The sequence below is a fragment of the Bombina bombina genome, chromosome 7, assembly GCF_027579735.1.
Source record: "Bombina bombina isolate aBomBom1 chromosome 7, aBomBom1.pri, whole genome shotgun sequence".
In the NCBI taxonomy this organism is placed as follows: domain Eukaryota; kingdom Metazoa; phylum Chordata; class Amphibia; order Anura; family Bombinatoridae; genus Bombina; species Bombina bombina.
Genome location: NC_069505.1, coordinates 202,135,006 through 202,147,819, shown reverse-complemented (window position 1 = coordinate 202,147,819; position 12,814 = coordinate 202,135,006). Strand labels below are relative to the sequence as shown.

Sequence of the window (12,814 nt, the reverse complement as noted above, 5' to 3'; positions counted from 1 at the left end):
CCCTGTTCTTCTCTTCTAGCGGGCACCCACGTGACATCCACGGATGCATCGTCATCAACCGCTTCACTTGTATCTGACAAATCAACAAAGGAAGCAGCAGCGGGTACATTATCATCATCATCATCACACCGTACGTCCATGTCTGTAATGCTGCCTGACTGAGACATGTCACTGTTATCTACATCCTCTGTCAATGATGGTTGCGCATCACTCATTTCTTCAAACTGATGTGTCAATAACTCCTCTGACAGATCAAGTGAAGCAGCTGTGGTGCTAGTGTTGGTGGTGGCGGCAGGCGGGTGAGTGGTCACTTGAGAGGTGCCCGAAGCTAAGCTGGAGGTGGATGGTGAGTCAAGGTTCCGAGCGGAAGCTGTAGAAGATTGGGCGTCCTGTGATAGCCAGTCAACTAGGTCCTCCTCAGAACTTTTCGCGTTCATGGTACGTGGCCTCTGAACACTGGTCATTATTGTAGGGTCAAAGAGAATCACAGCACCACGACCATGACGGCACCTGCGGGGTGGCCTGCCTCTGCCTGTCATTTTTTTTAAATGTACACTTAAACTACTATTAAACAAGATATGAGTGGTGGCACTGGGCAAGTGGGCACAGTATATGCTGTGAGCCTGGCACACACGCTGGCAAGCAGGCAACTGCAATTAGATTACACTAGCAGACTGATGTTTCACAGTCAAAAAAGTTTTTTTTTTTAAATTTACACTACCGTTACAACAGATATGAGTGGTGGCACTAGTTGGCAAGTGGGCCTGGCACACACACTGGCAGGCAGGCAACTGCAATTAGATTACACTAGCAGACTGATGTTTCACAGTCAAAAAAGTTTTTTGTTTTTTTTAAATGTACACTACTGTTACAACAGATATGAGTGGTGGCACTAGTTGGCAAGTGGGCCTGGCACACACGCTGGCAGGAAGGCAGGCAACTGCAATTAGATTACACTAGCAGACTGATGTTTCACAGTCAAAAAAGTTTTTTTTTTTTAAAAAATTACACTACTGTTACAACAGATATGAGTGGTGGCACTAGTTGGCAAGTGGGCCTGGCACACACGCTGGCAGGCAGGCAGGCTACTGCAATTAGATTACACTAGCAGACTGATGTTTCACAGTCAAAAAAGTTTTTTTTTTTTTTAAAATTACACTACTGTTACAACAGATGTGAGTGGTGGCACTAGTTGGCAAGTGGGCCTGGCACACACGCTGGCAGGCAGGCAACTGCAATTAGATTACACTAGCAGACTGATGTTTCACAGTCAAAAAATTTTTTTTTAAATTTACACTACTGTTACAACAGATATGAGTGGTAGCACTAGTTGGCAAGTGTGCCTGGCACACACGCTGGCAGGCAGGCAACTGCAATTAGATTACACTAGTAGACTGATGTTTCACAGTCAAAAAAGTTTTTTTAAAAAATATTTACACTACTGTTACAACAGATATGAGTGGTGGCACTAGTTGGCAAGTGGGCCTGGCACACACGCTGGCAGGCAGGCAACTGCAATTAGATTACACTAGCAGACTGATGTTTCACAGTCAAAGAAGTTTTTTAAAAAAAAATGACACTACTGTTGCAACAGATATGAGTGGTGGCACTAGTTGGCAAGTGGGCCTGGCACACACGCTGGCAGGCAGGCAACTGCAATTAGATTATACTAGCAGACTGATGTTTCACAGTCAAAAAAGATTTTTTTTTTTTAATTTACACTACTGGTACAACAGATATAAGTGGTGGTGGCACTAGTTGGCAAGTGGACCTGGCACACACGCTGGCAGGCAGGCAACTGCAATTAGATTACACTAGCAGACTGATGTTTCACAGTCAAAAAAGTTTTTTTTTTTAAATTTACACTACCGTTACAACAGATATGAGTGGTGGCACTAGTTGGCAAGTGGGCCTGGCACACACACTGGCAGGCAGGCAACTGCAATTAGATTACACTAGCAGACTGATGTTTCACAGTCAAAAAAGTTTTTTGTTTTTTTTAAATGTACACTACTGTTACAACAGATATGAGTGGTGGCACTGCAGGCAGGCAACTGCAATTAGATTACACTAGCAGACTGATGTTTCACAGTCAAAAAAGTTTTTTTTTAAAAATTACACTACTGTTACAACAGATGTGAGTGGTGGCACTAGTTGGCAAGTGGGCCTGGCACACACACTGGCAGGCAGGAAACTGCAATTAGATTACACTAGCAGACTGATGTTTCACAGTCAAAAAAGTTTTTTTAAAAAAATTTACACTACTGTTACAACAGATATGAGTGGTGGCACTAGTTGGCAAGTGTGCCTGGCACACACGCTGGCAGGCAGGCAGGCAACTGCAATTAGATTACACTAGCAGACTGATGTTTCACAGTCAAAAAAGTTTTTTTTTTTTTAAATTTACACTACTGTTACAACAGATATGAGTGGTGGCACTAGTTGGCAAGTGGGCCTGGCACACACGCTGGCAGGCAGGCTACTGCAATTAGATTACACTAGCAGACTGATGTTTCACAGTCAAAAAAGTTTTTTTTAAAAAAAAATTACACTACTGTTACAACAGATGTGAGTGGTGGCACTAGTTGGCAAGTGGGCCTGGCACACACCCTGGCAGGCAGGCAACTGCAATTAGATTACACTAGCAGACTGATGTTTCACAGTCAAATTTTTTTTTTTTAAATTTACACTACTGTTACAACAGATATGAGTGGTAGCACTAGTTGGCAAGTGTGCCTGGCACACACGCTGGCAGGCAGGCAACTGCAATTAGATTACACTAGCAGACTGATGTTTCACAGTCAAAAAAGTTTTTTTTTTAAATATTTACACTACTGTTACAACAGATATGAGTGATGGCACTAGTTGGCAAGTGGGCCTGGCACACACGCTGGCAGGCAGGCAGGCAACTGCAATTAGATTACACTAGCAGACTGATGTTTCACAGTCAAAGAAGTTTTTTAAAAAAAATTTACACTACTGTTACAACAGATATGAGTGGTGGCACTAGTTGGCAAGTGGGCCTGGCACACACGCTGGCAGGCAGGCAACTGCAATTAGATTATACTATCAGACTGATGTTTCACAGTCAAAAAAGATTTTTTTTTTTTTAATTTACACTACTGGTACAACAGATATGAGTGGTGGTGGCACTAGTTGGCAAGTGGACCTGGCACACACGCTGGCAGGCAGGCAACTGCAATTAGATTACACTAGCAGACTGATGTTTCACAGTCAAAAAAGTTTTTTATTAAAAAAATTTACACTACTGTTACAACAGATATGGGTGGTGGCACTAGTTGGCAAGTGGGACTGGCACACACGCTGGCAGGCAGGCTACTGCAATTAGATTACACTAGCAGACTGATGTTTCACAGTCAAAAAAGTTTTTTTTTAAAAAAAATTACACTACTGTTACAACAGATGTGAGTGGTGGCACTAGTTGGCAAGTGGGCCTGGCACACACGCTGGCAGGCAGGCAACTGCAATTAGATTACACTAGCAGACTGAAGTTTCACAGTCAAAATTTTTTTTTTTAAATTTACACTACTGTTACAACAGATATGAGTGGTAGCACTAGTTGGCAAGTGTGCCTGGCACACACGCTGGCAGGCAGGCAACTGCAATTAGATTACACTAGCAGACTGATGTTTCACAGTCAAAAAAGTTTTTTTAAAAAAATATTTACACTACTGTTACAACAGATATGAGTGGTGGCACTAGTTGGCAAGTGGGCCTGGCACACACACTGGCAGGCAGGCAACTTCAATTAGATTACACTAGCAGACTGATGTTTCACAGTCAAAGAAGTTTTTTAAAAAAAATTTACACTACTGTTACAACAGATATGAGTGGTGGCACTAGTTGGCAAGTGGGCCTGGCACACACGCTGGCAGGCAGGCAACTACAATTAGATTATACTAGCAGACTGATGTTTCACAGTCAAAAAAGATTTTTTTTTTTATTTTACACTACTGGTACAACAGATATGAGTGGTGGTGGCACTAGTTGGCAAGTGGACCTGGCACACACGCTGGCAGGCAGGCAACTGCAATTAGATTACACTAGCAGACTGATGTTTCACAGTCAAAAAAGTTTTTTAAAAAAAAAATTTACACTACTGTTACAACAGATATGAGTGGTGGCACTAGTTGGCAAGTGGGCCTGGCACACACGCTGGCAGGCAGGCAACTGCAATTAGATTACACTAGCAGACTGATGTTTCACAGTCAAAAAAGTTTTTTTTAAAAAATTTTTACACTACTGTTACAACAGATATGAGTGGTGGCACTAGTTGGCAAGTGGGCCTGGCACACACGCTGGCAGGCAGGCAACTGCTATTAGATTACACTAGCAGACTGATGTTTCACAGTCAAAAAAGTTTTTTTTTTTTTAAATTTACACTACTGTTACAACAGATATGAGTGGTGGCACTGCCGGCAGGCAACTGCATATAGATTACACTAGCAGACTGATGTTTCACAGTCAAAAAAGTTTTATTTTTAAAAAATTTACACTACTGTTACAACAGATATGAGTGGTGGCACTAGTTGGCAAGTGGGCCTGGCACACACGCTGGCAGGCAGGCTACTTCAATTAGATTACACTAGCAGACTGATGTTTCACAGTCAAAAAAGTTTTTTTAAAAAAAAAATTACACTACTGTTACAACAGATGTGAGTGGTGGCACTAGTTGGCAAGTGGGCCTGGCACACACGCTGGCAGGCAGGCAACTGCAATTAGATTACACTAGCAGACTGATGTTTCACAGTCAAAAAAGTTTTTTTAAAAAATATTTACACTACTGTTACAACAGATATGAGTGGTGGCACTAGTTGGCAAGTGGGCCTGGCACACACGCTGGCAGGCAGGCAACTGCAATTAGATTACACTAGCAGACTGATGTTTCACAGTCAAAGAAGTTTTTTAAAAAAAATTTACACTACTGTTACAACAGATATGAGTGGTGGCACTAGTTGGCAAGTGGGCCTGACACACACGCTGGCAGGCAGGCAACTGCAATTAGATTATACTAGCAGACTGATGTTTCACAGTCAAAAAAGATTTTTTTTTTTTAATTTACACTACTGGTACAACAGATATGAGTGGTGGTGGCACTAGTTGGCAAGTGGACCTGGCACACACGCTGGCAGGCAGGCAACTGCAATTAGATTACACTAGCATACTGATGTTTCACAGTCAAAAAAGTTTTTTTTTAAAAAAAATTTACACTACTGTTACAACAGATATGAGTGGTGGCACTAGTTGGCAAGTGGGCCTGGCACACACGCTGGCAGGCAGGCAACTGCAATTAGATTACACTAGCAGACTGATGTTTCACAGTCAAAAAAGTTTTTTTTTTTTTTAAATTTACACTACTGTTACAACAGATATGAGTGGTGGCACTAGTTGGCAAGTGGGCCTGGCACACACGCTGGCAGGCAGGCAACTGCAATTAGATTACACTAGCAGACTGATGTTTCACAGTCAAAAAAGTTTTTTTTTAAAAAAATTTACACTACTGTTACAACAGATATGAGTGGTGGCACTGCCGGCAGGCACCTGCATATAGATTACACTAGCAGACTGATGTTTCACAGTCAAAATTACACAGGCAAAAAAAAAAAAAAAAGACTGATGTTCTAGCCCTAAAAAGAGCTTTTTGGGGTGCTGTCCTTACAGCAGAGATCAGATGAGTCCTTAAGGAGTGTAGTGGACACTGAATACACTAGCCTAGCTATCAATTTCCCTATAAAATCAGCAGCAGCTACACTATCCCTCCTCTCACTAAGAATGCAGGATGAGAATGAATCTAAAATGGCTGCTGTCCAGGAGCTGGGAGGGTCTGAGAGGGAGTGTCTGCTGCTGATTGGCTGAAATGTGCCTGCAGACTGTGAGATACAGGGTCAAAGTTTACTCAATGATGACGAATAGGGGGCGGATCGAACATTGCATATGTTCACACGCCGCGGCGAACGCGAACAAGCTATGTTCGCTGGGAACTATTCGCCGGCGAACTATTCGTGACATCACTATTAAGCAGCAGATGCTGCAATCCACCCAAAAGTTTCCGGCTTGCCGAAAACAGAAGTTAAGAATCAGTAGTCGTAAAACCGCTGCTCCTTAACTTCTCCATCAGCTTTTAGGTGGCTGACTGCAATCATCCCGATCCGATATGATCCGGATGATTGACACCCCTGGCAGGAGGCGGCAATGCACAAGCATTTCACCAGATACACTGTCTGCATTTAACATTGTACAAGCAGTTCTGGTGAACTGCTCGTGCAATGCCGCCCCCTGCAGATTGGCCACTAGCAGGGGGTGTCAATCAACCCAATCGTATAATATCAGGCTGAATGCTGTCTGCCGCCTCAAAGCTGGCGGATGAGTTAAGGATCAGCGGTCTTAAGACTGCTGCTTCTTAACTCCTGTTTCCAGTGAGCCTGAAGGCTCGTTCGGAAACAGAGGCATTGGGGCCGATACAGAGATTGTTAAATCTGCCCCCAGTCTGTTCCCAATGTTCTGTTTTACAAGCTAGAGTATATAAAATGGTTTACCAATAGATCCATTACCTATTTGCCATTGAAATAGCTGGTTTTATCTATTGAAATCACCACCTATACTAAAAATATGAATACTTTAGTGTTCTCTATTAAAAAAGCTATGTAAACAAGAGTCAGTAAACAGCAATCACGTTCCCAGTGGGGTGTAAAAGTAATTACATTTTACCTTTCAATTGCTCTCTCTAAGGACCCAATGTTCAAAGGATCATCAGATCCAAGAGAAATGCTGCTCATTTCAGTATTATCAGTCTCACAATCCATCCACTGGCCGAAATGTTATAAAAAAGGGGGCTGACAATCTTTGTACAGACAAGTGGCAATGTGACTTCAAAAGGAAAATATAGGGATTACTGCCTTTGCACAACATATGAACTATTTACACAACATATACTGTATGTTCAGCAAATGTAAAAATAGTTCTGTTTAGTAAGAGTTCAAATAATATATATTTGTATTCACTGTAACTGCAGTAGGTTTCTTACAATTGCTAAACTCGCTACTGAAAGGGTGGCAAGACGGGGATGAGTGTAAAGATTCACCTAAGATGACGGATATTGCTTAGAACTTTAGAAACTCCCAACAATGTTTCCCCTTGATAATACAGGTTACTCCTGTGGAACGACCATGAAATTCCCATGGAAAACCTATATAGGGCCAGGTAACGAGTGGGGCGCAAACACTTGTGCACAAGCCATATACGTTTTCATGATTGTTTGCACGCAGTTTAACTTGCGCTCATATTGCAAGTTGAAAGTAAACACGATTGCAATTCAAGTTAAAGCTCGCCAGGTTTGCGCATCCTCAGAGCTGTGGTTAACTGTTCTGGAAACAAAAAAGTCTCACAAAACACATTAAAAATACATTACAAAGTACAGTTACATTTATTATTACACAATCTGATAAAAAAAATTCAAACAATATTGCACACAAAAGTTATAAGTGCTCAAAGATATGAGGTCTCCGGAGTTAGAAAAAAGGCAGGAAAAGGGCTTTAGCATAGAGATCTCTTCATGATGGGTTAGCGCCTTTGAGTTCAGGTAAGCGCGTGAATAGGGTGTTATTTTTTTTTTTTAAATGTTTTGCTCCATTGTCTTCTATGGGGAATATGTTATCTCGTATGCAATATTCTAATTGTGCTAGAAGTAAGCTGTTTGCATGCATCGGTTTATCGCGACCGCAATAACTTTTTAGTTTACACTTGTAATACAAGCGCAACCTGATGCACGCAAAAAATGTACTTCTATCGCAATAATCGCTCTAGCGAAAATGCTAAATAGTGCTTTACTCGTAATCTGGCCTATATTAGCTATGTATGTGATCCCCATTGCTATTAAAGAACAAAACAAAACTTAATAATAAACCTATAGAAGCTGGGAACATATGGGTATATTGTACATGTTATGCTGTGTATTATATGTATGTATTATACTGCAAAATACTAACGGCTAGATTACGAGTTTTGCGTTATGAGTAAAAAAGCAGCGTTATGGGTTATAACGCTGCTTTTTCACTACCGCTGCTATTACGAGTCTTGTCAAAAAAGCTGTGCCGCACACTTTTTTGGCCGTACCGCAAATTAACTTACACAATTTGCGTAAAGTATTTTTTAAATGGGACTTCCATAGCGCCGATATTACAAGCTTTTTCCGGGAGGCCAAAAAGTGAGCGGTACAGCCTATCCCGCAAGATTCGTAACACAATCTAAAGTCAGTAGTTATGAGTTTTACGTTACAAAGCTGTAGCATAAAACTCATAACTAAAGTGCTAAAAAGTACACTAACACCCATAAACTACCTATTAACCCCTAAACCGAGCCCCTCCCGCATTGCAAACACTAAAATAAAATTATTAACCCCTAATCTGCCGCTCCAGACACCGCCGCCACTATAATAAACATATTAACCGCTAAACCATTGTACTCCTGCATCGCAAACACTAGTTAAATATTATTAACCCCTAATCTTCCGCCCCTAACCTCGCCGCCACCTACCTACATTTATTAACCCCTAATCTGCCGCCCCCAACGTCGCCGCCACTATACTAAATGTATTAACCCCTAAACCTAAGTCTAACCCTAACCCTAACACCCCCTAACTTAAATATAATTCAAATAAATCTAAATACAAATTCCTATAATTAACTAAATAATTCCTATTTAAAACAAAATACTTACCTATAAAATAAACCATAAGCTAGCTACAATATAACTAATAGTTACATTGTAGCTAGCTTAGGGTTTATTTTTATTTTACAGGCAAGTTTGTATTTATTTTAACTAGGTAGAATAGTTACTAAATAGTTATTAACTATTTACTAACTACCTAGCTAAAATAAATACAAATTTACCTGTAAAATAAAACCTAACCTGAGTTACACTAACACCTAACATTACACAAAAATTAAATAAATTACATAAATGAAATACAATTACCTAAATTACAAAAACAAACCACTAAAATTTCACAAAATAAAAAATAAATTATCCGATATTTAAACTAATTACACCTAATCTAATAACCCTATCAAAATAAAAAAAGCCCCCCCAAAATAAAAAAAACCCTAGCCTAAACTAAACTACCAATAGCCCTTAAAAGGGCCTTTTGCGGGGCATTTCCCCAAAGAAATCAGCTCTTTTACCAGTAAAAAAAATACAAGCAACCCCCCCAACAGTAAAACCCACCACCCACACAACCAACCCCCAAATAAAATCCTAACTAAAAAAAACTAAGCTCCCCATTGCACTGAAAATGGCATTTGGATGGGCATTGCCCTTAAAAGGGCATTTAGCTCTTTTTCTGCCCAAACCCTAACCTAAAAATAAAACCCACCCAATAAACCCTTAAAAAAACCTAACACTAACCCCCGAAGATCCACTTACAGTTTTGAAGACCGGACATCCATCCTCAACAAAGCTGGGAGAAGTCTTCATCCAAGCCTGCAGAAGTGGTCCTCCATATGGGCAGAAGTCTTCATCCAGACGGCATCTTCTATCTTCATCCATCCAGCGTGGAGTGGATCCATCTTCAAGACATATGGCACAGAGCATGCTCCTCAATCGAAGTCTTCTTCCCAAATGAAGGTTCCATTAAATGACATCATCCAAGATGGCGTCCCTTGAATTCCGATTGGCTGATAGAATTCTATCAGCCAATCGGAATTAAAGGTGAAAAAATCCTATCAGCCAATGATTGGCTGATTGGAACAGCCAATAGAATTCAATAGGATTGAAGCTAAATCCTATTGGCTGATTGCATCAGCCAATAGGATTTTTTCACCATTAATTACGATTGGCTGATAGAATTCTATCAGCCAATCGGAATTCAAGGGACGCCATCTTGGATGACGTCATTTAATGGAACTCCCTCTGTTACCGGCTGGTGTGACGTCACTCACTTCCATGAAATCAAATACAGCTGAAAAGGTAACGGAAGTCGTATCTCTGCATACATTGTACTGAAGTGCAGAGGTCTGAAGCATCGAGTAAGAGAGAGAGAGAGCTGCAAAATTCAAAAGGAAGGAGCCAAAATAATTGCGCAAGTACCCGACGAAAACCGGGAGTGAGTGACATCACACCAGCCGGTAATAGAGGGAGTGAAGCTCTGGAAACTACTAGAGGCTCTGAGAAAGACCGCCAAACATATCGGAGGTAAGATCCACCTAAGAGGATTGCAGTTCTAAAGGTGAGATTTAAAATCCTCTAATGACAATAGCCAATATCCTGCAAGGAAGATATATTGTTTGAAAAACACAATTGCGAAGATCATTTAAAGTATACAAGACATTGTTAAAGATACTGGAACCATTTCCACGCTATAATCAAAAGCCTAGAAAGACTTGAGAAAAGACTTGAGAAAAGGGTCCCCAAGACAAGATTTGGAAACTAACCCTTATTTTCACCTTTTTTCACCCACTTGGTTTTAAAAATTGAGGGATTTTTTAAAATTGAAAATATTTTAAAAATAACTCTTTTTTTCATTGGATACAATCTTTTTCCATTTTTAAATTCCACTTAGTTTTAAAAAAATGTTTTACTTCTTGAGTCAATTCATTTGCCACAATATGAAAGGGATATATAAGATATGTATCAATTATACTAGGATAAGAAATGTATCAAACATATTAACTGTATCTAGTTTTTATATATGTTTTTAATGTAGGAAGATCACGTAATTATAATTTGTTATGTATCTAGGATAAATTTGGTATCAATAAAAAACACTGTATATTTATGAAATCTGTATTCTAAGTTTTATAAAAAGAAAATTGGGTAATCAGTATTAGGATATAAACGGATCAAGTCACAGAATTGTTTTATATATTAATCACAATTTTTTATTATATTTTTTTCTTAGAAATTTAATACTCACCATGTCACTTGTATGTTTTGAATAGAAGTTCATACTTTGTAAATTAAGGGGATTATATAGGGTAATACTTTTTCACTTTTTCCATAACCAATAACCATTATAGAAACACACCAGACTTCTTAAGTACATTGCTTAAAACAATTATAATCACACAAGGCTCACAATATACTTAGTATCACTGAGAAAGGGATTATAGGTTCTACATCATTTGATATTGATTATTGCTTATCCAGGATATAAGGATACGTTTTTTTAAAATTTATTTAGTAAATACCTGAAACGCTTTAAGCGCCCTCTACAAAAATTTTTTGTGTTACAACCATTTAATAAATATAATGTAGGTGATGTTGGGGGCGGCAGATTAGGGGTTAATAAGCGTAAGATTAGGGGTGTTTAGACTCAGGGTTTATGTTAGGGTATTAGGTGTAAACATAAATTTAGTTTCCCCATAGGAATCAATGGGGCTGCGTTACGGAGCTTTACACTGCTTTATTGCAGCTGTTAGGCTTTTTTTCAGCCGGCTCTCCCCATTGATGTCTATGGGGAAATCATGCACGAGCACATAAAACCAGCTCACCACAGCTTTCAGCAGCGCTGGTATTGGAGTGCGGTATGGAGCACAATTTTGCTCTACGCTCACTTCTTGCGTTGACAACAATGTGCAAGTTAGTACCGCACTACTCTTACCGCAAAACTCGCAATCTAGCCGTAAATGATCTATTTAAAGTAAGTTTACATATAAGGGATATGAAGCTTAAAAAAAAAACCCAGTTGTCTCACATTTAAAAGATCTTTTACCTAATTATCATTTTCCTGCAATTTTATTTAAAAAATAGCTTTGGTTTCTAAACCCCCTCTGTAGGATTCCTTATATGAGTCCCATCAGGGGGGTCTACCTAGGTTGGAAGATGGCGGCAATATGTCAGTTGAGCACAGAATATTAATATCCCATATTAATATCCTATTTTACATTAGTGCATTTTTTAACTTTGCATGTGTTTTGAAAAAAAGACTGCTTTTTAACATTCTAACATTGTGATAAACGTGTTATATATTAATAACACATTTGTTACAATGCAACCGCAATATTAGAAATATATTTCTAATAATGCAATTGCACTATCACAAACATGTTCTGCTTTAATAAAATGTCATGTATAGTGCGATTGCAATAATATAATAATATGCAAAGGAGCTGTGGGTCTTTTCTTTTGCCAGCTGCATGTGTGTTCAGCCTCTAGTCTACAAGGGATCTATTTATGTAGGTGCCGACAGACATGATCTGCTATAGGGAATCATATCCGCCGCACATTGCTAAATACTGACAGCAATACCGCCCCTGCAGATTCGGCCGCTAGCAGGGGGTGTCAATCAACCCAATCTTATTCAAGGGTCGGAAACAGCATCCGCTGCTTCATAAATAGACCCCCAAGAATGTGATAAGCAGGAAAAAAGTAGAAGAGGTGGAAAAGAAGGGGGTTGAGAGAGTGTGGAGATAGAAAGGAAAGGGGGTTGTGAAGAGATATATATATATATATATATATATGTGTATATATATATATATATAATTATATAGTTTGGGTAGAAATGTATGTGCTATATTTTAAACATAATCATAGCATGTGTCTTTTTTAACAGTATTGGTGATGAACAGAAGCTGGTTTGTAAAAAAAATTGTGGGATTGAGATGGTGAATCAGAGTTTGAGGGAGAGATTGCTGAGAAGAGGGAGTGTATAATAAAAATGTGTCTAGGGACTTATTAAAGGGATAGTGGGCTTAGGGGGTGCAACGTATACTTATTTATTTAACCTTTGACTCTAAGATGATGTTATGGGTGATGCAATTAACGATGTCATGTCATAGGTGATGTCATGTGTGATGTT

The 12,814-nt window shown here is 39.5% G+C and overlaps 1 protein-coding gene across 1 annotated transcript in view; it reads right to left on the bottom strand.

The window, feature by feature from the left end:
- LOC128635824 (embryonic protein UVS.2) overlaps positions 1–12,814 on the bottom strand; it is a 106,001-nt gene that overhangs the window by 41,191 nt on the left and 51,996 nt on the right. The gene's annotated exons all lie outside the window — the stretch shown is intronic.